This window comes from Diceros bicornis, chromosome 3 (assembly GCF_020826845.1).
Source record: "Diceros bicornis minor isolate mBicDic1 chromosome 3, mDicBic1.mat.cur, whole genome shotgun sequence".
In the NCBI taxonomy this organism is placed as follows: domain Eukaryota; kingdom Metazoa; phylum Chordata; class Mammalia; order Perissodactyla; family Rhinocerotidae; genus Diceros; species Diceros bicornis.
Genome location: NC_080742.1, coordinates 51,772,424 through 51,799,225, shown reverse-complemented (window position 1 = coordinate 51,799,225; position 26,802 = coordinate 51,772,424). Strand labels below are relative to the sequence as shown.

At 37.0% G+C, this 26,802-nt stretch overlaps 1 non-coding gene across 1 annotated transcript; it reads right to left on the bottom strand.

Annotated features, from left to right (window-relative positions):
• Nucleotides 1–11,805: 11,805 nt before the first annotated feature.
• Nucleotides 11,806–11,912, bottom strand: LOC131400616 (U6 spliceosomal RNA). The gene has a single exon (XR_009217383.1). It is a non-coding gene; the product is annotated as a U6 spliceosomal RNA (small nuclear RNA).
• Nucleotides 11,913–26,802: the final 14,890 nt, after the last annotated feature.

Genomic DNA, 26,802 nt, shown 5'->3' with positions numbered 1-26,802 from the left:
TCGGCAGCCCGGGGTTTGCAGGTTCAGATCCCAGGTGTGGACTTATGCAGCACTCATCAGGCCATGCTGTGGTGGTATCCCACAAACAAAATGGAGGAAGATGGGCACAGATGTTAGCTCAGAGCCAATCTCCCTGAGCAAAAAGAGGGAGGCAACAGATGTTAGCTCAGGGCCAATCTTCTTGAGCAAAAAGAGGAAGATTGACAACAGATGCTAGCTCAGGGCCAATTTTCCTCACCAAAAAAAAAAAAAAGTAACAATATCTATATTTATCACAGTTTTGTGGGATGGTTGGCTGTTTTTCTCATCAAAACTGGCTCAGCTAAGGTGAGATGGTCTAGGATGGCTCTATGCATGTCCAGTAGCTGCTCTGTCTGCTAGAGTGATAGCCACATGTCTGTCATCACCAGTAGGCTAGCCCAGGCTCATCCTCCTGAAACACAGTCATAGTGCACAGGGGTGCACATATAGGTGTGGAAAGAATTTGTGGGCCACATTTTGCAGTCTATCACATTCCTTCTCTTTTCACTTCAATTTCTCTGATCTTTATTCCAGTACTGAGAGGACTTGGCTTTGTTAGCAGCTTGGTTGGTTGCCTTACCAAGCATTGGCTTTTTTATTATGCTACCTGATCAAGAGTGCATGAAGATTTACTAAAACTACACATTTGGCACAATAGCTGTTTGATACTTAATTGAACTATGTTTCTTTGGATCTTCTTGACAAGTTTAACTCTTCCCAGTTTCTATTTGAGAATTTCATACTTGAAAATGTTCAGTTATTCCCCACTATTGGGGATGTAGTTGATTAAAACTGTCATACTGGGGGGGGCATGGTTTATGACTCATGAGCTTTTATACCCCTTTCTTCATCATTAGAGAACTGACGTTTTCCATGAAAATTACCTTGCCTTTAAGAAGATGAATATTGAATACAATTATGAATTTGTTTGAAGAATTGAATATTATACTGGTAGGTTATATGAAACTTTTTTTTTTTTTTTAATATTCTGTTTTTTTGTGCATCAGGATTAGTGATTCCAAAGGAGGAGGGAGTTTGAGAGAGATCAGATTTGGGAGTGAACAATGGAATTATGTTTTGAGGAAAGCATCTACTTAAGGCTTCTGCATTCTTAAATTCATCAAAGGAGTCATTTATTTCTCTCATAAATCTGCAATGACAGTACAGTTGCACGTAATGGTTTGTAATTTCCTTTGGTCAGCAAGGAGAAAAATGAAAGAAGTAAACAAGCACATGAACCTGGTAATGTCTACCCAATATTGCTTAATAGCCCCTGAGATAGCAAACCTAAATGATCTTGCTTGCTGAAAACCATGGTAATATTTGAGAGGATGAGTTTCCAGTCATAAACAGAACACAAATAATGAGATGATTTCTTCTGCTCTACATAACCTGAAATGTTACCCACAATTTCCTGCAACTGGTGAGCCTTCTGCATTTACACAGATCTATAATAGACTACTCAGTGTATTTCTATTCTTAGCCCATTTCCTATTCTAAATGCATAAAAACTTAACATGTTTATAGACCAAAAGCTTAAGCCAAAATTTTGGCTTTGTTTTACTGAACTCTCAAATTCACATCTTGTCCTTTCAACATAATTTTTCTATCTTCCTCCCTCAAAACCGAAGAGCTTGTGTTAGAATAAACAAATAAACTTTACTTAAAAGTGTCTGTTTTAAACCAAGATGCATTTCTATATACATGTTATTAAGAGCGATATGTAAAAAAATCAACTTAACTACCTGAAGGAATTATTTTGTGACGTGGTTATGGGACTAAAGTATGACAAACACACTATCATCTGAAGGGTAAACTCTTTACTCATCTTCTCTGAGAAGTTTATAGCTAGTAAGAGGTTTTTTAACTTCATATCAAGTCCATCAATACTACCATCATTACCTGAATGTTTGATGAGTTTGCTCTGGAATATTTAAATTGCCTCCTAACTGATCTTTCTTACTTCACTCTTTGACTACCACCATTTAATTCATGGCTGTCAGAGTAACTTTCCTTAAGCTGTCATTCACTAGTTTAGAAACATTAACCATTTCTTCATAGCCCAAAGAATAAAACCCAAATTCCCTAGTTGGCATTTAAGGCTTTCTATTAGCAAGTATCACATCTATTTTCCACCTTCATCTTAATACAATAATCTCAGAAAAGAGGTTAACTTTTCTTAACTTGAAGAAAAAGCACTTCATATACCATAAGGAAAAAATTGTCTCTTATTTTAAGTAGACAGAGACATCAGGTTTTTAATGGATCTGAGGATTATGCATCATTTTAATCTGGAAAGCCTAGCGCTGCTCTGGGCTTACTCTGCAATTTGGTTTCAACAAATTTTTATTGAGTCCTTTATGTGCCAGACATTTGCACATAACATTGTCTTGTGATCCTCAAAACAATCTTGTTGGGTATTACCACAGGCAGTTTTCAGACAAAGAAGTTGAGCTCAGAAAAGGTAAAAAAAAACTGCCCAAAGCTTCGTGACTGGTCAGAGTGGAGCCAGAATTTGAATAGCATTTTCCTGAACCCATAATCTGTATTCTTTCCCCTTTACCACAGCTCTAGCAGAAGTCCATCCTAGCGCTGTTTTGGTCCATCCCAGAACTTTCCTGTAGTTTTTTTAGGTGACCTCTACACCAGGATGACTTTTGGAGGTGACAGCATGATAAATGAACTTTTGAGAGTTAGAGCGTTGCAAAGATTTACTCTCATATAAGCTAGGCTCTGAACTGCTCTTTCTCTTTGAGTCAGAACTACATGTTGCATGATGGCAAAAAGGTGTTTTCTTCTTGATACTATGTTTTTTTCTGGGTATTTAAAGTGTGACGTGATGATGAAGATTAACTTGCAGTAATACTGAACATAGAGCACTTTACAAGGTCAAAATTCGCAGCCTTTAATGCATTCAATGGTGTTGCCAATGATGGCAAAAGCAGAAATGAACCACAGGCGTGTATTTCTTGGTATCATAGTTTAGCTCAAGTGAAGGATTTCTAAGATATTTGAGAGATTTTATTGTGTTTTGAGTCTACAGGTATAATCGCAATAGCCCTTGAAGGCTTTGGTTAATTGTAAAGGATCCTTCTTTCTGCTACCTTACAAATGGTCATATCTTAAACGATAAATATTTTGTGAAGAGCTTTGTGAAAATAGAGAATGCTTGATCATAGAAATATTGAACAGTAATAAGAAACACATAGGCACTTTAGGTGCATTGCAAAAATATTTAACTTTCTGATGCCACATTTCAAGTATATTTAATTTCTAGACTCCTAGACTGTGATTGGGTTTGAATATAGCATTTCCAAGCCAAAAAAAATTTTTAGAAGGAAACTCATTTTAATCCATATATCCCCCAAAATGTTTCTTCTGTATATTTTGGATATATCTCTTTCAAGAACTGAAAGGATCTGACATTTTATACTGCTTGCAAGCCAACAAGTTAGTCTCCCACAGTTTCACAGGTGCTGGCAGAAGACACAATACTCCTGGATCAGAAACCAAGGATAGTTTATTACTCACAGTAATAGCAGTAGCCAGAGTACAGTAGTGCCCCCTTATCCACAGCAGATATGTTCCAAGACCCTGAATGGATGCCTGAAACCACAGAAAGCACCATACCCTATATATACTATGTTTTTTCCTATACATACATACCTATGATAAATATTAATTTATAAATTAGGCACAGGTAAAGATTAATAACAATAACTAATAATCAAATAGAACAATTATAACAATATACTGTAATAAAAGTTACCATAGATCTTAGCAACCTCAGCAATTTTTTTTCTTTCCTTATTAAGTCGAGAACTTTCACTTTTTCCCTTAAAGGAAGGATTTTACAGCTTCTCTTTGGCATATTTGAATTGCCACCATCACTACTCTTGTATCGTGGGGCCATTATTAAGTAAAATAAGGGTTGCTTGAACACAATCACTGTGATACCGCAACAGTCAATCTGATAACTGAGAGGGCTACTAAGTGACTAAAGGGCAGGTAGTGTATACAGGGTGGATACGCTGGACAAATCATAGTATATGATTTACGTCCCAGGCAGGATGGAGCTGGATGGTGCAAGATTTCATCACGCTACTCAGAATGGTGTACAATTAAAAACACGAATTGTTTATTTCTAGAATTTTCCATTTGACATTTTTGGACTGTGCTTGACAGCAGGTAACTAAAACTGTAGAAAGTGAAACCACAGATAAGGGGGGACTACTGTATTGGCGTTTGTGCCAGTTTCCCGAGCCTCAACTCCTGCTGGGCAGTGTGAAGAGGATCAGGTGATTCCCATACATGCAATGGGGAGTATTGTAGGTGAGGAACCCATATTGTTTACAATGGGCAGTAAGCATGTCTGCCTTTTCCTCCAGAAGGAGACATTATCTCTATCTTCCAGGACTGAAAGCACACCTGCACTTTGCTCCAGAGCAAGATGTTATCTATATCCGCCATGGCTGTTCACTACACGTACATCCTAGAAAAGCTAGTTCAGAACAAAGACAGTCAGTGCTTCTGCTTGTAAAGCCTGCAGAAATGTGAGACACCCATGGAGAATTGTCTCCCAATACTCAATTTCTGGAGTCTCAAGAAACTTTAGGGCATACTACCAGCTTGACACATTGCGTAGAAATGGAAGTTATGCCCTGTGATTTGAAGGGGTCCTGTCTCTCAAATTAACTACATATAATTGATTATTTTACCATTGTAACTTCACTCCTTTGACTCAAGCTTTAGGTCTATAAATGAGCCCTTTATTTAATTGCAAACACTGCTGGAAGTAGTTCCATTTTATCCCTCCCTACTTTAGTAAATAGAGCCTGGGCATTATAGGGGAAGAATATTCCCGGGTTTGGAATTAGAGAGATGTGATCGTGAGGCCTGTTCTGCCACTGACTACACTGGCCCTGAGTTTCTCTATTAAATATTAGGAAGTAGAAAACAATGGAGAAATGCTATAAAAATTCTGAGAGAAAATGCTTATTAAACTAAAATTCTATATCTGTCTAAACATGAGGGTAAATGTGTTTTCACATATGTGATGTCTCAACAGAGTTACTGCGCCTCTACCCCTTTTCAAAAAGGATATGCTCAATGAAAACGAATAAGTAAAATAAGAAAGAGGAAGGCATGAATAAAAAAGATAAAGGATCTAACACAGGAGGGAGGCAAAGGGAAGCCCTACAATGGTAGGTATCCAGCAGCCTAGAAAACAATTAGTCCAGATTATAATGGAAAGACAGAGGAGTCCATAGGGAAGTCTCCAAGAAACAAATTAAACTGACAGATTACAAGAGGAATTTGACTACATTGAGAGGAGTTTTCAGTTCTAATGGAGAGTTTCAGAATGAGTTGATGATAGATATATAAAAAATCAAGTGACCAAAAAAATAGAGGAAAGTATAAACTCTTAGGAAATAAAAAGTTGTACAAGAGATATAATATAGTGCATGACTGAACTGTAAACAATATTAATAGATTCATAATTATGTAAACTTTGATTATGGATTTAACTTAAAAGTGTGCTATAGTTATGGAGAAGGGGAATATGGAGAAGGGGAAATATGTGTATGTTTTTGGGGGGTGTGCGTGGGGATGTATTAAGAGAGGTAATTCCATAGAAGAAAGTAAATAAATAATGTTTAAAATTCAAAAATCAAGAAATAACAGTGTAAGTACATTACTTATACAGTGGACGTAAACACCAAAAGAAACAGCTAAAAGAATTGAAAGTGGTTACCACAAGGAAACAGAAAACGGGTTGGGAGAGGGTGGGCTAGGAGACTGTTTTTTGTCATGTTTTACTTTTTAAATGATGTGCATTATTACTTTGATCAAAATTAAAATTAACTTTAAAATGTAATGCATTAATTGGCCCATTGCCAGTTAAATGTTTAGCAGAGGTTAGTTGAAATTAGAAATGGGATGAAGCCTAGTGGAATAAAGGGGGCACATACCAGAGAGCAAAAGGTGATGCTATTAGGAGAAGTGAGATTTATATTTCTAGCTCTTTTACAATTTTTTTCTAGGGTCAACCTTGGCTACATCTTTGATCTCACATCATAAACTATGTTAGTTAGAGCATTAATCACATTTAGAAGCTGTACTAACTTGTATGGGACACTAAGGTCTACATGGCAAGTCAGTACTCCAGCACACAAAATGCTATCATTTCAGCCTGAGTAAGTTAATGCATCTTTGCTGAGTGCCTAATTCAGTATCTAGGGGTACTTTGACTTACTGGAGGACTATTGCTGCCTTGCTTATTGAATGCATGTATGGGTGGGAGATGGAAGAGAGAAGGCCACTGTGTTTCTGTAGGTCTGCAGAATTTAAATTACCAGTCTCCTGGGTAAAGGTGATGTCCAATTCAACATTCTGAATTGCATCTAGCAATTGTTATTGCTCAATAAATATTATGGTAGTAATGCTTGGAGGGCTGGGATGCTTGCAGTTTAGACAAAATTGTCACCAGTTGTGTGGAAATTAGCTCGAACTGCTGTCGTATTTCTAGCTGACTCTCAAGTGATGAGCCTGTTTTAGGCTGCTCATCATATGGTACTTCCACCACTTCACTTCTCAGGACAGTTCAGCTAACACGGGCCTCGGAGCTCCGTGATAGCTGCAGCTTCTGCTTTAGGGATTACATGCAGTTTTTGTAATCTGTACTAATGAGCTGGGGAGGTGGATGGTAGGAAAGAAAGGAGTGGTGTAAGAAAACTATCCTCTATTAGAGTTGTCAAACTTCCACATCCTCTTTTCTGTTTATTCATTAAAGAATCTGAGCAGCTGTTATGCACAAAACACAGTGCTAGACACTGCAGGGATACAGAGCCACAGAGACACAACCCCACATCTCAAGGAGCTTACGGTTTCGATGGAGAGAGAGAGTTATGAATACTAATTATGGTATCAGGCAGAATGCTCTAAAAGAGCATTGCCTCTGGTGGAGGAGGATCTGGATTTCAATTTCCCACTTCCTAACTGCATGGCTTTAAATGAATTAATCTTCTAGAGGCCTCTATAAGATGGAATAATAGTGATGATGATTAAATGAGTTAATGCTTGCTTAGCAAAGTGTCTGGCACATAGTAAGATCTTAATAATAATTTAAAAATAAAATATTTAAAATTTTATTATAAACAAGCACAATGTCATGGGAGCAAGGTGGAAGGAGTTCCCACTGATGGTATTGGGATAAAGTTAACCAAGGTAGTGGTAACTGAGCTGAGCACTAGAAGATGAAGAGGAAGAATGAAAAGAAGGGGATAGTATTTCAGTATCTCAAACTCAGGGAATCGTATGAACAGTGACACAGAGACGTGAATGTTTGTAACTTATTTGGGAATCAGGTATGCTTGGGAGGTTTGCAGTGAGAGGTAATGCCAGAGAGTGAAATGAATCCAAATTGGGATGCACCTGGTGTGCCACAGGCAAGGAATTCAAATTTTATGCTGTTGGTAGAGAGAAAAGTTAGGAAGCTAATACTTGTTATCTAGTTGAGAGGAGATGAGCAGGGACTTGGGAGCTTCTCTGTGGACACTGGGAATGTGGGAAAAACAGTGGATACCACAAAGTGCCTGGGAGGATTGTGTCACCATTGACTAATGTGAAACACAAGAGGAAGGTCTGGTTTACAAGAAGATAATGACCTCTGTTTTGGAAACTGATGATTGTTTTGGTCCTCAAGCTTATTCAAAAATTATTTTTTCAAGGCAAGATTTCTTAAATCAATGATTATATTAAGTTTTGTGTAGCTTCAGAGGGAATAACATATGAATAATTTGACTTTCAAGTGGCATTCCATGTGCCATGCCAGGAAGTCATATAATGTGTAGTGAATTATGTTATATGCTTTCAGCACAAGAATCCATTAGCAATATTAACATGCCAGACACTCTCTACAACCCCTCAACATTCCCTCACACCTTAGCAGGAAGTGTGGTATCTAAGGTATGATTACTGATAATTTAGCAGGAAGAACATCTCTTCACATTTGTGTTTATCTAGCTTTGCATTTGCTAGAATTACCTCCCATGCATATTTAAAGAATTTGTTACTGGCTTATCTATAAGGCATGCATCAAAAGCTGTTATTGAACATTCACATAATCCTAAATTTGGTTGAAAAGTCAGCAAACAAGAATTTAGAACAAGATCTCCCTTTTGAATGGCAGTGCTTTTATTCTCCTCACCCACAGATTCACTCTGGGATGTACCCATGAATTCAGTAGCTATTGTACATGCCTCAGACTGGAAGGAAGGGAAATAACAATTCACTTACAATTCTTTTTGACATCATTATTACGGTTCCAGTTATGATGGTTTCTGTTAACACTGTGAGCTGTGACCTTGAACCCTGAAGGTTATAGGAAGATGAGCTGGCCAGGAATTTGGATGAAGGGGTTTAATGGAGCTGAGTGGTACACTATTCCTATTGAGAATATGCCTGCACCTTGAATCAGCCCTCCAAGATTAAATGAGTTTAGATAATAATCAGATATTTTCCCAGTAGTTTGCAAAACATCTCCCCCCACAACCCCCACCGATATTTCTATGGTGAATGAGAAAATGTCAGAGGCCTATATATGGTAATTATCAAGTATCTTTTATTCTTTCCTTGCTGTGCCCTTTCAGCACTAGAGTTACTGCAGGGTTGGTCATTCACTCATTCGTTCGTTTTTTGTCTTCTTCCTTTGTGTCTAGTACTGTACTTGGTGCTGTATACCAGGTGCTGAGGATACGGGAGGAACAAGGTCTCCGCTCTCATGGAACTTAAATTCCGTTGGGGAAGGCAAATTATAAAGACAAATAAATAATTTCAGATAATTATAGACTATTAAAAAAAATAAAACAAGGTAAGAGAAAGTGACAGGATGAGAGGATGCTTTAAATGGAGGAGTTCAGGAATGGCATATCTGCAGATTTGAGCAGAGACCTGAATGATAAGAAGGAGCCAGTCATATGAGCATCTGGGGAAATACAAAACTTAATCTGGTGACAAGAGCAGTAGTATGTGCTTGGTTAAGAGGTAGAGCATCATTGATTTATGGAACTAGTTACTAGAAAAGGATGGGTGGAGAGCTTGCAGTTAATATGGGTTTAAAAACATAAACAACTACCAACTGGTGTCCATGCCCTTAGAGATGGAAGGAGCAGTGAGGCCAAAAACTGCCGGCTGACTCTCAGCATCTCTGCTTCATGCTTAGCAACAGAATTGCTGGGTAGACACATAGTTTAGAACCACCACAACAGCTCTACATGGCTTATATTTGGACCGTAATATGAGAGAGAAATAAACTGCAATCTTGTTTAATTTGCCAATATGTTGGATTTCATTATGGCGCTGAATCTGTTTGGTAATATAGGTTAAAATTATGCATGGGGTAACACTAAGATTGAAAGAAATTTTGAGAAAAGGAAAAAAATCCACCTGTAATTCCACTCTTCTAATACAACTATCTTAAAATTTGTATATTATCTTCTAAGCCTCATCCAGATGCACATTTTTTTTTTATAATTTTATTTATTTATTTTCCCCCCCAAAGCCCCAGTAGATAGATGTACGTCATAGCTGCACATCCTTCTAGTTGCTGTACGTGGGACACGACCTCAGCATGGCCGGAGAAGTGGTGCGTTGGTGTGCGCCCGGGATGCGAACTCGGGCCGCCAGCAGTGGAGCGCGTGCACCCAACCGCTAAGCCACGGGGCCGGCCCCACGTTTTTACATAATTGTAGTGAGTTTACTTACATACCATTTGACAATCTGCTTTTTTAGATTTAATCTTATACGTTACATTTTCTTATATGTTTTAAAATAGTTGTCATAGTTATTTTTAGCAGCTTTATACCATTTATAAAGTGTTGCTGTACTACGATTTACAAATCCATTCAAGGGATACATTTTTAAAAATTAGGTTTATTAGTGATCTGGATGCTGATTTTCTGATGAATCTGGTTGGATCTATGAGTGCCTCTTAAATGCTTAGATTGCACCTGAAATATATACTTGGTACGAGATGAGTATAATATACAATCAATAATGTTGGCGGGCAGTATTATTATCGTTATCAAGATTGGGCTCCACCGTCTATCCCTAGAGATGGGAAAGTAAAGAACAAGATTTGGTTTGAAATGGCAGCTGGGGCAAGTTGGAGGGCAATCAAGCAAACAACCTTTAATGAGCTGTAACCAGTCAATACTCATGTGCCATTTGTAAGACATCTAGTTGCTGGCTGTAAGATTTGTAAGTTTGCTTATTCTTCAGATATTCTGGGCTGGAATGCCAACTCAGCCTTCTTCTGTTCTTCATCTTTAACTATGTTGCCCTTCCCTTTACTCTGATTGCTTTACCCCATCTTGGACATTCAGTGTTTCCTCTATGTGGTTTCAGGGTCGTTTGTGAGCTTGCTTAATGTTTTGGATGTCCTAATAGAATTAGATCACTAAGAAGAACATTCCACACAAAGGCTTTCAAATTTCTCATTTAGTACTGTTTTAACCAAAAGTCTAACATGGTGTTGGGTGGAGATGGTAGGGTTTCTCCTGTTGGTGGGTTCTTGATGGTAGAATAATCAACTAATTTGGGGGTACTTCTGGTAAAAAGCATATTTTAGAGGTTTTAAATTTATTTTTATTAAAGTGATACTTTAAGTAAAATTGTGTATATGTAATATAATCACATTATTTCAAAGACCAAAAAATATACAGAGATATGTCTTCCCCCAATATCCTCATCTGCCCAGTCCCCTCACTCCCCTTGAAATGAACCACTGTTCATAATTTCTTCCTTTCAGAGTTTCCTGATTTATATATAAGCACATATAGATTCTTATTTTTGCTTTTTTTTTTACACTCTTCTGTATCTTAAGAAGCATCTTTTTTTGTGTGTGTGTGAGGAAGATCAGCCCTGAGCTAACATCCATGCCAGTCCTCCTCTTTTTGCTGAGGAAGACCGGCTCTGAGCTAACATCAATTGCCAATCCTCCTCCGTTTTTTCCCCAAAGCCCCAGCAGATAGTTTTATGTCATAGTTGCACATCCTTCTAGTTGCTGTATGTCTAGGAATCGTCTAGGAATGAGAGAAGTTCAGTACTCTTAGGAAGAATAAAACGGAGAAGTCAAAATAGGATTAAGTTTTAATTCCTAGTGAAATAATATTGGCAGATGACAAAACTTGTCAAACATCCCACATTAAGTACTTAATTAACATAAAGCTAAAAATAGTCCATTATTCTAATGAAAATAAAGGCAGAATCAGACAGAACATACATTTTTATGATGATAAAAATAAGAAGCAAGAAATCCCTATACCACATTACCCTCCTTTCTTTACTAATTAACAGCATATTTGCTAATCTTTGTACATTCTAGTTCCTCCAACTCTTTTTTTTTTAATTTTTTGTTTATTGCAGTAACATTGGTTTATAACATTGTATAAATTTCAGGTGTACATCATTATACTTCTATTTCTGCATAGATTACATCATGTTCACCACCCAAATACTAATTACAACCCATTACCACACACATGTGCCGAATTATCCCTTTCACCATCCTCCCTCCCCACTTCCCCTCTGGTAATCACCAATCCAATCTCTGTCTCTATGTGTTTGTTTGTTGTTGTTATTATCTACTACTTAATGAGGGAAATCATACGGTATTTGACCTTCTCCCTCTGACTTACTTCACTTTGCATAATACCCTCAATGTCCACCCATGTTGTCACAAATGGCTGGATTTCATCGTTTCTTATGGCTGAGTAGTATTCCAAAAATATGGAACGCTTCACGAATTTGCGTGTCATCCTTGCGCAGGGGCCATGCTAATCTTCTCTGTATCGTTCCAATTTTAGTATATGTGCTGCCGAAGCGAGCACTAGTTCCTCCAACTCTTGAATCCACTCCTTCCCTCTAATTCCATTGCTCTTACCTTAAATCAGTACATCACAATCTTTCACCTTTCACTGTGCAATCTCCTAACTGGATTTGGTATTTCTTCCCTCTACTCTTTCTTTCACAAAGCTTCCAGATGAACTATCTCTTAGTAAAGCTATTATCATATCAATCATATTATCCCTTTGCTGAAAAATCTCAAATTCCTTAGCCTGGCCTTCTAATGCCTCTACAGTGTGGTCCAAATCTACCTTTTTCGTCTTATCTCACACTTTACCCTTTCATTCACTCCATGCTTTAGTCAAATTGAATTAGTCACTATATCATAAACACACTCTGCCTATTTACCCATTAACACCCTGCTTAAACTTACCTTTTCCATATAATATTTTCTGATAATTCAGCTGAAAGAAATATTTTCTTTCTCAAAGCTCCATAGCACTTTAACTCAATTTATGTTGTGGCACATATCTTGTTCTACTGTGCAATATGGTGATGTGTACATGACTCACCTTATAGACTAACATCTTTGTGTCCTCTTTGCTTATATTTGTTGAATCGATGAATGAACATTCTAATTTCTTCTCCTTGTGAACTTTAGACTAGTTCTGCATGTTTCTATGGTTCCAGACCACTTGAAAGAGTTTAATAGGATGGACCGCTGATAAAAATGTCTCATGTCTCAGCTGGCAGCTTGGTAATGTTTACTATTTTCTGACTAGTTCTATAGTTACTATTTATTGAATGCCTGCTGCATGCTGGGAATAAAAATGTAATCAAAGTTCCCAAAACAATCATCTCATCCTCATCTTTCAGACGAGTAAACTGGTACTGAGGGTGAGGAACTTGCCCAAGTTCCTTCACAAATTGACAGAGCTGAAGTTCCAGACTTGCTCTCTCTCTCCAAAGCCATACAGGACAGGGTTAAAGCTGAAAATAGAGATGGAGGATAGATATTAGCTACTGATTTTTTTTTTTCCAGCTCATCCAGACAAGGTCAGGTTCCCATCTGCTCATTCACACATCAGTCTATTCTGATTCTATTCCCAGCTCTACCAGGAAAGCTACTTCTCATCCAAATGCACAATTAAACAAAGAAAAGCCAAATCTGCATTAGATATCTTGAATCCAGCCCAATCCAATCCTGCAGACACCATCAGAAACCATTAGGATTTAATAATAGAGACTGAGAGGCATCAAAATGAGAGAATACAGAGCTGTTAATGAGAGACGGCATTTCGGGGGCCAAACAACATTGGTATGAAAGCTCAGCCTCTATATTCAGCCTCTTTCTTGCTTCTTACATATTCATAGACATAGAGGTTGTGTCTATAAGACCAGAAACTTTTAGCTTCAAAGTGAATTTGAATTTTTTACCTGAATATTCCCAAAATAACCAGATTTGTTTTTAGTCTTCAAGATGTCTACCTGACATTTTCACGTGTCATCCAGAGACAACCTTGCAGAAAACTATGAACATCAATTGAATAAATACAATTCCAGTCCTGTAGGTTTAGACCTAGAGAATTAAATTTAATGGGAATTTGACAACCTGGTTCTAAAGCTGTTACTAGAACAGGGTTATTATTTAGCCCAACATAGAGAGGACATCCATTTTTCTTAACTCAAAGGTGTCCCTGTCTCTCCTAATGTTATAGTTTTGGCCATCAGATTTTTATGGTAGAGCAGAGCTGTAATTTTAATCCTTATCATGTAAGCTTTATCTGGTTTCTGGATACTCTACAGTGTGACTGTCACAGTTGAGGTCAGGACTGAGCCTTCCAGAGTCAGAACTGCTCTACATCAGAGGTGCTTTTCTGTCTCTCAAGTAATGATACACAAATAGACACAGTGGCTACCCAGGTACCAGAGAGATTTTGTGATGAGATGTCAAACTCAAGATAAAGCATTTCCCAGAATTTCTAAAATATAGGAACTGCATTGTTTCCAGTGCACTATGCCTTTTATTAGTGGATACTTTTATTAGTCTCCATAACTGTTGGCTAATGAGTCCCAATTGACACATACATAGAAAGGATACCAAATTGGTCATAAATGTGACTTTAAGTCAGAAAAAAAATTAGGGGACCACAATAGTAGGCTGATATTTGATGCTTACCAGGTTCTCAGTATTCAAATCTTTTCTAATAATTTTCTGTAGGTTTTACCTTTTGTCTTTCCCAATTAGCCTGAGAGTATAGGTCAGTGGCTAGATAACGTTACCACAAGGTAGGAAGTTTAAGTTCAGTTCCTAGCACACCATGGAGGTACTGTTGAGCAACTTAAAGTCTCTTATTTTCATTTTTTGATTTATAAAATTGGGAGATTAATATCTTGATCTCATAGGAAGGCTGTGAAACTAAATTAGATTAATAACCAATAAATATGGAAAGGCTCTGAGCAAATGAATAACAAGTTATTAAGTACATTTGTTTATAACTATGTTTAACGAATACTGGAATGTAAATTAGTAACAAACCTTTTGGAAGGCATTTTGAAAATACCTATTAAAATTCAGAGTAATAATATTGGGGAAGGGGTACCTTAACTTTTCACTTTATGCCAGTTTGATTTTTTTTTTTTTGCATGAGAATGTTACATTATCCTTTTTAATTAAATAACTTAAAGAACACTGTGCCCTTTTTAAAAGTAGGAATGCTCTAAAGGGAAGTGAATTGTTTGTTTGTCTTTATTCCTTCAAGCAGCTGAAGACCAACCGGTTACATAGTTAAGGCTTAATTTTTATTTTAGAATGGTAACATTAACGGCTTAGTGTGCCATGATAACAGCTTCAACATATTCTGTATTCTGAGCATAGGACATAATAGCTCAAATAAAAATGCTTCAGGCCAGCCTAAAAGCACTTTCAAGAAACCCTCGAATGGCTGTCTTTCCATCTCAGATTTCTTCAAGTTGCACTCTAACTGCTAATGCCAAGGAGGGCAACAAGAACCAGAGCAAAAGCTGCTTCCAAATCTTCATTCATGCGCTGATAAGTAACCTTTCTAAAGCTCCTACAATTATGGGCATTGTTGGAAAATCTCGAGAGAAGAAGGAAAAAAAAATTAAAACCAACCTAAGAAAGGACTAGCCTTAGCAATATAGCAATAATAAAATGTTTTAAATCTCTGCTTCGATTTTGTTCTCTGAAAATACTTGACGCTGGAACATTCTGCTTTAACTCTGAGTATAATGAAGGCCTAAATCATCTTTCATTAGTGAGCACTGAATTAATTTTTCATATAAAAAACTTTATAACTTTTTCCTATTTTATTTTTTAATTATCTAAAGTTCAGGTGTACATCATTATATTTCTACTTCTGTGTAGACTACATCATGTTTACCACCCAAAGTCTGGTTGCCATCCGTCACCTTACAAATGTGCCCTTTTATCCTTTTCGCCTTTCTATTTTATTTTATTTATTATTTTTTTTGAGGAAGATCAGTCCTGAGCTAACATTCATGCTAATCCTCCTCTTTTTGCTGAGGAAGACCGGCCCTGAGCTAACATCTCTTGCCAATCCTCCTCCTGTTTTTTTTTCCCCCAAAGACCCAGTAGATAGTTGTATGTCATAGTTGCACAGCCTTCTAGTTGCTGTATGTGGGACGTGGTCTCAGCATGGCCGGACAAGTGGTGCATCGGTGTGCGCCCGGGATCCGAACCCAGGCCGCCAGCAGCAGAGCGAGCGCACTTAACCGCTAAGCCACGGGGCCGGCCCTCGCCTTTCTATTTTAAAATAAGCTATTTTTACAAACACTCTCATCCAGTTATTTTGCATAATACCTTCAAAATTAAGAATATGTAAAAGTTCAATTCAACTGCAGTTAAGTTTATGATTAATACACTTTCTTTGGTTAGTCAGTTGATCAGATAATGCTCTGATTTTAGCTAACAGAGAGTGGATTCTACGCCTAAGCCCCTCTAACAAATGCAATAATAACAATTACTATTTGGTTTTTTAAATATTGTGAAGCTATTTCTGAGCCTCTTGGCATACATGAAAAAAAAACAGATGTAGATAACTCTCCCATTATCTGGAGCTTGGAACAGATTGCTGATCTTCCAAGTTCGGGAAATGCCACAATTATGAAGAAAGGTTTCATCAAACCAGAACAGTGAAACAAAGGGATAGACTTTGTAACACACAAGAACATTCAACCAGGAGAGATGAGCAAAGGTGCTGGCAGCATGTGATAAACAGAAAGCAGAACTATTTCCTAAATTTTTTTTTTAAACAAATTCTCTAGGATTTCAGGACTTAGTGCTGGCATAGATTCTGTCCTGTTGTTATTTAGCAAGAAGAAACATAACATCTGTGGCAGACTGCTAGTCATTCTCTAGTATCTGTTCTCCTTTTCCCCCAGACTAAGAGAATTTTTAGCTGAGCATGGGACCACACTGAATAAATACTTCCCAGACTCCTTTGAGCTAGTGTTGTCATTTAACTAAGTTCTGACCAATGAGATCTAAGTGGAACTGTCCTGTGGCAGCTTGAGAACCTTCCTGAAGAGAAGGCTAGGACATGCTTTTTGTCACTCTTCTTTGGCACTCCTCCATCTTTCTGCCTGGAACACAGATGCTGCCATCTTGGACAATGAAGTTGAAACTTCACATTATAAAGGAACCAGACAAAAAGAGCCAGGATCTCTGCACATGGAGAACCATATACCCCGGGGCTGCCTGCGTGGACTTTAAAACAAGAGAGAAATAAACATTTACCCTGCTTAAGCCACCGTACTTGGGGCTTTCTGTCATTCTCAGTCAAACCTAACCCTAATGAACACACCAGCTTTAAGGTTCTGAGTCCACGTGGGGAGCAAACTATTATCTATTTAAAATCCAATTAAAAAGAGAAAGACTGGTTTTTTTGTTGTTGTTGTTGTGGATAACATGGATAAAAAAGCAAAACAAAAATAGACATCATAGTGGAAAACATTTTCTACAATATAGTTGAAACGTAAAGTGAGGCCTGAGTTCTTATCCCAGTTGTAGTACTAATTTCTACCATTGTGTAATGGAATAAAATAAATATATAAATCATAATAGATACAAATTAGCACATGATTTGTCCCCAAGATTATGTGAATAGTCATTTTGTTTGTGATGTCATAAGAACACATTTACTTTTATTTATACAGATATAAAAATATTCCCATTTCAGATTCCTTAATCGAATTGAGTGCTGGCCGAAAACCAGCTGAGGAGAACGGTATTGCTGCTGCTAGACTAATCTTTATTATACATTAAAAAAAATCAAACCTGCAATTCCTCCTCTTTTCTACCACTTACTCGCCACCCCCTCAATACATACACACGGTAGATGATCTCACCTCTTACCTCTCAGAGAAAATAGAAGCCTTCAGGTGGGAAGCCCCTCAGCTTTCTCATACCACATCTCCAAACCCATCTGTGTCTATACTCATCCTTCTCTCATGTTACAGTAGAAGGGATGTCTGTCTTCCCACCCAAGGTCAGTTTCTCCACCCGTATTTTGAGTCTCAATACTCCCTGCCTTCTCAGGAAACATATGCTACAGATTATCACCTCCCTCTCCTATATCTTAAATATTTTAAATGTCTTCTCAACTGGATTATTTTCATCCACTTACAAACAAGCTTGTTTCATCCATTAAATGAAAAGTTTCTTGGTAAAGGCTCTCTTCTCCCTAGATAGTGTTTAGGTGAACACTGTCACTTCTTGTCTCTGTGATTCTTTCTTTTCTGTACTTTCATAGCTCACCACAAGGCTGAGAAATAAGTCCCCATATTTAATCAGATTACAGCCAAGTTTTCTGGACCACAGAGACAGATATTCTCTTTGAAGTGGTTGCATATATCTCCTCCTGCCCCTTTTATGTGTTGATTTCTTGATTTAGTTCTCAGTGGGGAATTTTATTTTCCCAACTTCCTTGTTCCTAGAGAGTACCTCACCATGGCTACAAAATATACAGTGCTAATTTTCACAGTATTTTTCTAAATAAAGGATTTCTCAAAATCAGTGTATATGCTTGCATTACACAGATAATAGCAAATTTTGTCTCCTAGTCTTCATATATAAATTTCATATATAAAACACTAAGAAGTGCAATGTTAATTGAGTAGTTCCACTGAAAAAAGTGAAGTTACTTCTAACAGACTTTATTGAAATAATTTGCATTTACATCAAGAGTTTACCAAGGTTTCCTATTTTACAAATTAGTATTTAGCTACTTACATTGCCATGGAAATTAACAATACAATTTAATAAAACTGCAGTGAATATTTGTAGAGAAATAAGTGTTTCACATTTTTTGCAGTGTTTTACGATTATGTGCATCAGTGAAAAGAAACAGAATGTTTGACCCACATAGAAAAGATGTTAAAGCAATGAGAAAAAAGATATACATCTGATTCAAGCTAACCGGAAGATTATTCATGTATTTTAAGAGCACATTTTCATTTTCATGTTCCCAAATACCAGTGTTGAACCCAGGCAGTCAAGAATGGCTGCTTCATCTGAATTTTATGATGGCTTTCTGATTTGTTGCTACTTAAAGCAATCACATAATGGCAGCAAATCCCCAAAACATCAGAAAATGTAGTATTGAAAAATTCCAGTATTAGGTACCTTCGACGAACCTTCATGAGTAACAGAAATAATAAAAGATGGTCCTATGAGTGTGGGATGAGGTAGTAAGGTCACTATGTTAAACTGGATGACTTTCATTTGACTCACACGTGGTAATTTTTAAGTGGCATTTTTTCAGAGAATCAGCACAGCATAGGCACTGCATTCAAAGGCTCTCGTTATAAAAAACAAATAATTGAAAATAATTTTCAATGAAAATTCATTCTAAAAAAAGCTAAGCCTTCAAAGACTGAAGCTTGGGTTGCTTTCATACATTTTATAGAACCACAACATAATTTAAAAAGTTTCCCAAACAAGCATTGTGCAATTCAATTTTTTATAAATTATATATTTTTACTTGGGATGTTTCTGAATTCCACCTACAGAAATTTTGCTCTAAGCATAAATAAGGAAAAAGTAATCATCTTGGCAATCACGAAGAACTTTAGAGATTTCTAGACCAATAGTAAACGAAAATGATGCCCTCTGACCTCACAGTCTCAGTGAGGGGATGAATATGAGTACTACATCAGAAAAAGTTTAATGAGTGGATGGTGAGATCTGAAAAGCAGATTGGAAGGCAGACTGGCATGAATTTGAAGATGGGAAGAAACTCAGGAAAGTTCATAAGGCTAGACTGCCATAGTTATAGTTACAGTTATCTGATGTCAAACTACACTCATTATTCAAGCCTGGAGTTTAGGGATGAGGGGCTCAGCAGTCTTTGTGGAGGGAATATGTGTTTGATGTATGAAAAATCTGTTTAACAATTACGTACAACAATAAGGAAATAAAGTCACAGGCATTAATATATTTTCTGCAAAGTCCTATTAACTAAAATGATATTTAGTTGGTAGTATGATTACATATATTGGTTCTATTGATTATTTATAAATCTCTTATTCAGTTTATAGATTTTGTACGTGTGTGTATTAGTTTCCAATTGCTGCTGTAACAAATTACCACAAACTTAGAGGCTTGAAACAACACAAATGTATTATCTTACAGTTCTGGAAGTCAGAAGTCCACAATGGCTTTCATTGGGCTAAAATCAAGGTGTCAGCAGGGCTGCGTTCCTTCTGAAGGCTCCAGGAGAGAATCCTTTTCCTTGCCTTTTCTAGCTTCTAGAGGCCACCTGCATTCCTTGGTTTGTGGCCCTTTCCTCCAAATTCAAAGCCAGTAGCATAGCATCTTAAAATCTTTCTATGCTTCTGTTGTCACATCCCTTTCCCTTACCCTGACCCTCCTGCCTCCCTCTTATAGGGACTCTTAAGATTACATTGGGCCCACCTGGATAATCCAGGATGATCTCCCTATATCAAGATCCTTAACTTAATGACCTCTACAAAGTCTCTTTTGCCATGTAAGATAACATATACAGGTTCCAGGGATTAGTATGTGGACATCTTTGGGGGAGGGTCATTATTCTGCCTACCGCAGTGTGGTGGACTGGGTTATTGTTCCAACTCTTCATTCCTTCCTCAGAAATAGGATTATACATCTATATCCTTTGCAGTAATTTTGCAGTGTCCTCTCACTGTGGTTACAGAGTATTTCCCCAGCCCCCTGGCTCTGGGATTGACCATCTGACTTTCTTTGGCCAATGACATTTTAGCAGTTGTGATGCAATCAAAGGCTTGAAAAGTGCTTATGTGACTGGGCATGCTCTCTTGCACTTCTGTTAGTGCCATGAGAAGAACATGCCCAAGAAAAGAGTCACATGGAGTAGAGCTGAATAGCCCTAGCTGAGCCCAGCCTGGATTAGTTAACCTTCAGCTGACCATTGGCCACTCCAAAGATCTCTGAGAATAAACTATTGTTGCTTTAAGTCAGTGAATTTTGACATAGTTTATGCTTCATTTCTGTGGCAATAGCTAACTGATACAGTTCTTGGATTTTCCTCTTTCCTGATCTTATTCTCCACTTACGGTTATTTTACTGCTAGATAGCATTTATTCATCATTCATTCAACAACTATTTAACTACTAGGTGCCAGGTATTGTGCAAAGTTCTGGGCAGACAATTGGAAGCAAAACCTCCATGCTCCCTTCATATGGAGCTCACAGACATTCCTAAAAGAATGGAAGGGCATAGAGAAGACAGAACTTGAGGTCATTCTGTGGTTGAGTTGGATAGCAAAAATTTGATTGACCTGACCATCATGGCCAGTCTATGTTGATGTGCCATAATTGAACACATTTTTATTTAGTAGCTAGTTTGTGAGTGTGGTAGGTCTTAGGGATACATACAAGACGATACACACTTTGTTTAAAATAGTATTTAGAAATTATACTACTGATTATAGTGTTGTAAAAAAATGACACTAGGTTAATGAAATCTTTCTGTTCTAAATTTGATTACGTATTTATAACAAGTATTGCAGCTCTGATTAGAAAAACAAAATTAATAGGAAAAAGGTTTAAAACAATTAGTTTAAGCTTGGGTAATTATTGGTTTTAGTTATTTTTATCAGTGCTTCTCGACTCTCTATGGTGAAGGACTATTTATTTTTTGTTGTTAAATTCCCAATCCATGCTGACTGATACATTAATAAAATACAATAAGAGATACTATGGCAGAGTCAAATTTCTATAAAACTTTCTAAATACTCTCACTTTTTATGCTTATCTTTTCTTGCACTGGTAAGTTTGTGGATTGGCACCTGTCCACAGACTATACTTTGAGCAACACTATACTGTTTCATATTATGAAAATGAAGGAATGTGAATATATTTGACGCATAAAATTTGAGGACTTTTACTAATAATTTATGTGTCAAATTTATTGTTTTTTACATTAGCTTTTACTTTTAAAATTAAGAAATGATATATGAAAATGAAAATAGGATATGCTTTCTATTAATTCATTCAGGTCCATCTTCTTATATTTTCATGTCATGTCTTTTGACTGAAACTGAAATGAATGAAAGACTGAAATAACTGAAAATTTCAAAATGACTGAAACTTTAAATTGTGAAAAACGGTTTTCAAGTATTTTCAACTGAGAAAACAAAACCAAAACCAAAACAATACCACAACAAAAAGGTGAACCACAAAAATGTGTAGAAAAGCAGAGGACACTTTGTTCTGTTATCTGGCAGAGGAAATTATTTCAAATATTATCTAAGATTGGCCCTTTGGCAGAGTATATGCTGAATCTATTTTGTCAAGTTTGTCTAATTAATATCGATTCTCTGTAAATACTTATCTTCTGCAATCACTGTGCTGCACAATTCTTTTACAAACTTAGTATAGTTTTACCTTTAAAAGTATAATATTTTGTTTTAGACAAGTAACTTTTTTTTATGTTATTCGAACAACTTTGAAAATGTTTAACCTTGCCACGTTGATGTATGGTCTAAATAGTGCTTAATTTATTTAGCTAATGGCATGGCAGTACAGGTATCACAGATGTATAAGGTATTTTTCTATACAGAAAAGCACAAACAAAAATATATTTTCATCAGGTCAGTTTCAATGTGGGCAGTATGCTTTTCCACTTTTGAAAAAACAAATATTTCCTTGAAAATGTCCCATATAAACATTGATCCCCAGCAAGTACATGGCTATATTTTCTTTGAAAATATAAAAATAAGGAACATCCTCTTCTAATGTGTGGTAGTTAAGTACAATAAAAGAAAGCATGTAATTTGGGGATTCCTTTTTTGTGCTCCAGCAAGTTAAAGTAATTTTTCTAGATTTTAAAAAGTATATGTTTTGACAGCACTGCATAAAAATATAAAAATACTTTTTCTCCCTCTCTCAAAAAAATTAAGATGGCTATTAAAAAAATAAAACCAATTTCTCAGAGAAATATAAAGCAAGCTGGCTGGAGAGGAATCAGGTTTGTCAGTCCTTCTCCCTCTTATGCATGCTTCTTGGGGGAGGCACAATGTCTGAAGTGATAGTGTAGTCTCGGGGCCAAAGCAACCAACTAAAACCAGGAAGAAGCAAGTTCCCGAGAGGCAGCAGTGTGTCTTCAGATGTTGAACAAATGGACTGAGGGGCAGCAAAGCCCATCAGTACGGTAAACTGCATAATTCCTGATGTCCTTCATTGTGCCGCAGTCATGTCTGCTGCAGTCCACAAGTTGTGAAGACAGGGTAGATGTCAACGGTACTGACTTTCTTTGCTTACCAAAATTTTGTCCATAAATCACATTAAAGTAGTCATCCCACAGGGAAAAAATAAAAGGGGAAGAACTATCAAGTAAAAATGTCATAAAATTATGCTGTTGGGGATAAGGGGAAAAAATTGTTTTGTATTACAAAATGGGATTGAACATGGATTTGATGGATGTATATTTCTATATATAATACTGTCTCTCTATATTTTTATACATGTAAATATAAATAATACTCTCTATATATTATGGTCATATCTTCTCAATCTTTCCTATTTAATCTTTTGAGTTAATATTTGCCTTTTCTTAATCATGCATTGAATTACTCCATGTCCAGGCTCCTCGTTTGGTCCTGGCTGAATTACCTGTACTCTACCAGCAATTATTAACAGACCATATTCACAATATTGAAAAAAATCTTATCGTAATACAGTTTTTGAAAATGTTTCCTTCCATTTTCAAAAAGCAAATGCCATAGCTTCAGTGTTGTATTTATGTTTTCTAAAACATAATAAATAACAGATCAAGTTTATTTCCTCAGGTGAGGAAATAAAATTAAATAATTTTAATATAAGAGCTAGAGTTCTTATTTAATTCTTGAAGAGTAAGGCATCAGCACAGAATCTAAGACTTTATTTGTGTCCACTGCTTTTTTGGTGTGCCTAGACCATTAATATAACATGCCTTGATATGTTAACTAACCTTATTGTGGTAAACATTTTGCATTATATATGCATATCAAATCACAACGTTGTACACCTTAAACTTACACAATGTTATATGTCAATTATATCTCATTAAAGCTGGAAAAATAAATAAATAAAAATAATTGTTAAAAAAGCACATGGTTCACCTGCTTGTAGGAGAATGAGGACAAATGACTTAATCTTTTTGTCACTACAGTTAATGTGGTTTATACTTAAGCAGACCTACCCAGTAGTTTTCCAGATTAGTTTCTTTTCCAACCAAAACAGAGATACATGAAAAAAGAACAAAACTTAAGTGGGGGATGGGCTGAGGAAGGAATGGAAGAATTTCTGAGAATAGTAATATTCTAATGATGCAAATCATAGGCAAATATACAAGGCAGTGCTTAAAGTTCTGTAAAAATGTGTTTTATTTTTGTTTGCTTAGTAGTGGGACACTTTAGAAAAAGAGGAGAATTTGGTTGAGCCTTTTAAATTTTATTTTACTCTTATTGGCCTTAAAGTAGTCATTTGTAAAACATTACTGTTTAATATTGACAACTTTGAAAGTCACTGAAAAAAATTAAATGGCAATTTAATGTTAACAGCTGCTTATGGTTATCAAATCCATCAAAGCCCTTCATGAATATATTAGGCACAAACCCACTGAATTACTGTTGCTGAAGACAGCTTGGTATTTTAAAATTGCCTAGTGAGAATAGATGTACTATAACAAGAGGAAGGACTCTGATCACAATTTACTATTTTGCCTTCACATACAGAAAGAAACCTAGACCTCCTTCTAATTATTTAATGTTCTAAAACCTCTGCCAACTTAGCTATAGAATGATCCTAGGAGTATATTATAAAATTATGTTTTATCTAAATTCATGTTTTTTTAATAGCTACAATAACAAAACTAAAATAAAATTCCTGTAATAAAAACCATTAATATGGGTAAGGGTAGAGAAAATTGAGTAAATAGTTCCTATTGAACCAGTTATGATTCAGAGCCCAAAGGTAAGTCCTCCAAAGTTTAATTAATAGGGCAGTCATGCTCTTCAGTTTCATGCTTCTGGAAGACTATCTTCTCACTAAATGTTAGTAAGGATGTGGTGGGGACCAGAGCTACCCTAAAGAAAGAGCAGGGCACACAGCATAAACATGCCCATGAACACCTTGCTTGCTTTACATGACTGGTCCTGAAACCATTCCTTGGAAGGTCCATGCAGCCTGCCTTCTCTCAGGATGTTTAAACTCCAAAATACTGTCTCAGTTATCTTTCATCCAAAGCCACAATGTGCTTAATCTGGGTATTAGAAAACCTGACTTCTCAAACCAATCTAGACTGAGGTGCAAAGAGAGACAGTTACCCATCCACTCTCCTGAATCGCTGGGTGGTAGAATTTTAGGGAGTGCAGGTTAGGGTTATCCTTGGGAGTGGGGTGGACTGGCGGAGGCTTAAATTACACCAGTGACCTTGCGCATTACCTCTTAGGTTAAGCTCAAAGATAACTCTCCCTTGGTTCTTGTTATGAGCCAAGAATAAAATGGAATCTTTAAGGTCACTCATTTGGGCCTCTGAAGTAGAAAGTGAAGATTTTGATGAAAAGAATTAAGGGGGAGAAAGAAAAGTTCTTGTCTTTTTATGCACCTGCTCACAGTTCAAGGTAATCTCACCAAACCACAGAGGAGTAAAACAGTTTACATGGAGAGAAGGGGGTCTGCATTCATCTTTATATAGTAACAAAGAATCAGCATTTTCTTGGCTTATTCCTAGTGCACATACTCTGGGGACCAAGCCTGACTAGCAGAAGGCAAGGCAGGGATTTGGGTACATCTCTTCTCTTGAGGCCCACCTAGAATATAACATCAGGCTATAAATCGAGACTCGAAGGGGCCGGCCCAGTTGCGTAGCGGTTAAGTTCCCGCGTTCTGCTTTGGCAGCCCAGTGTTTGCCGGTTCGGATCCTAGGCGCAGGCTTACTCACTGCTCATCAAGCCACGCTGAGGCGGCTTCCCACAGAGAAGAGCTACAACTCTACAACTATGATACGCAACTATGTACTGGGGCTTTGGGAAGAAAAAAAGAAAGAGGAAGATTGGCAACAGATGTTAGAGCAGGGCCAATCTTCCTCAAAAAACAAAAACAAAAATAAAAACTCTAAGAGTGAGGCAGAGCCATAGTCCAAGAGGGCTGGAAGTAATTACAACAAATACGCCCTTTACTGAAAGCAGGCAAGGTAAAAGACTTGGTCTCAGAACCCAGGCAGGAGAAACTCAGTTACTAGAACTAAGATATAAGGTCAGAGCCAGATTATCATTAGGCTCTGGGCACTGAAGAGTCTGGATAGGGAAAATCAATCTCAGTTAAAGGGAGAAGAGGGCTGTTACCTGGGCAGAGAACCAGGTAGCCTCTGACAAGTCTGGAACGGGATGGACAGTTCTCTCAACTTATTCCTAATTTGTGGAACCCTACAGACATCATCTTGTTAAGAGCTATATTAAATTAATATTCTATATTAAATTGCTTATTATTCTTACATTAAAATGATTGGCCAGGGCAGCAAAGTGCTTGAGCATATGTTTGTGTGTATGCAAATAAGATGGAGAGCAAAAGAGAATAGTTAATAAATTATACTAATAGGATTAATAATATTTATGACCTAAAAACTCAAAAGACAAGTTAGTGAGCTGCATCTATCAGAACCTGTTGGTTCTGGTAGGGTTGTGTCACATCCTTTGAGAGTAAATGACTTCATATGAATTCCAATGAGAATATAATTTTTTTTTCCTGCTGACTGCCACACAACGATAAACTCATACCTACCAGCCCTAGAAGATTCAAAGGAAGAGAGGAACAAGAATTTAGAAAATAAAAACAAATCTTCATTTCTAAACACTCTTAAAAGAGCCCTTACTAGATGACTTGACACAATAAGTTTTAAAAGGTTTAAAAATGTATTAGGCTGCAAAATAAATGCAAACTGCTCTTTTTATCTAATCCACTTTTTACTTATGATAGTACAAGGGTATGCTTGGTGGCTTTGCAATCTGTCAACTTATATTTCCTGAAATTCCCTTTTCTGTCTGTTTCTGGTTAGGGTGAGCCACAATAGATTCTTCTGTGAGATTTGCAGAAGTGAAGCAGCTGTCATTTTGTAGCTCACATAAATTGTTGCTTAGTTGCTGGCTCATCTCATTGGCAGCAGCCAGGCCTGCAACTGCTCTATCTTCTGCTGGATCCCCCTTTCAGCTCTCTGACTCCTGAGTCAAGTGTGTGTTTAACTCTGTAATCAAAGACCCTAGCTTCTACAGGACATCCACACTATCAAAGTTAGAGGCAGTGAGAGCTAACTTTGGTTTCAGGATGTCCTCATCAACTATGGCTCATGCTTCTGCATTCCAGCTTGTCACGAATCTCCTCCATCTTCCCTTCCTGACTCCCTGCCCTGTCGAC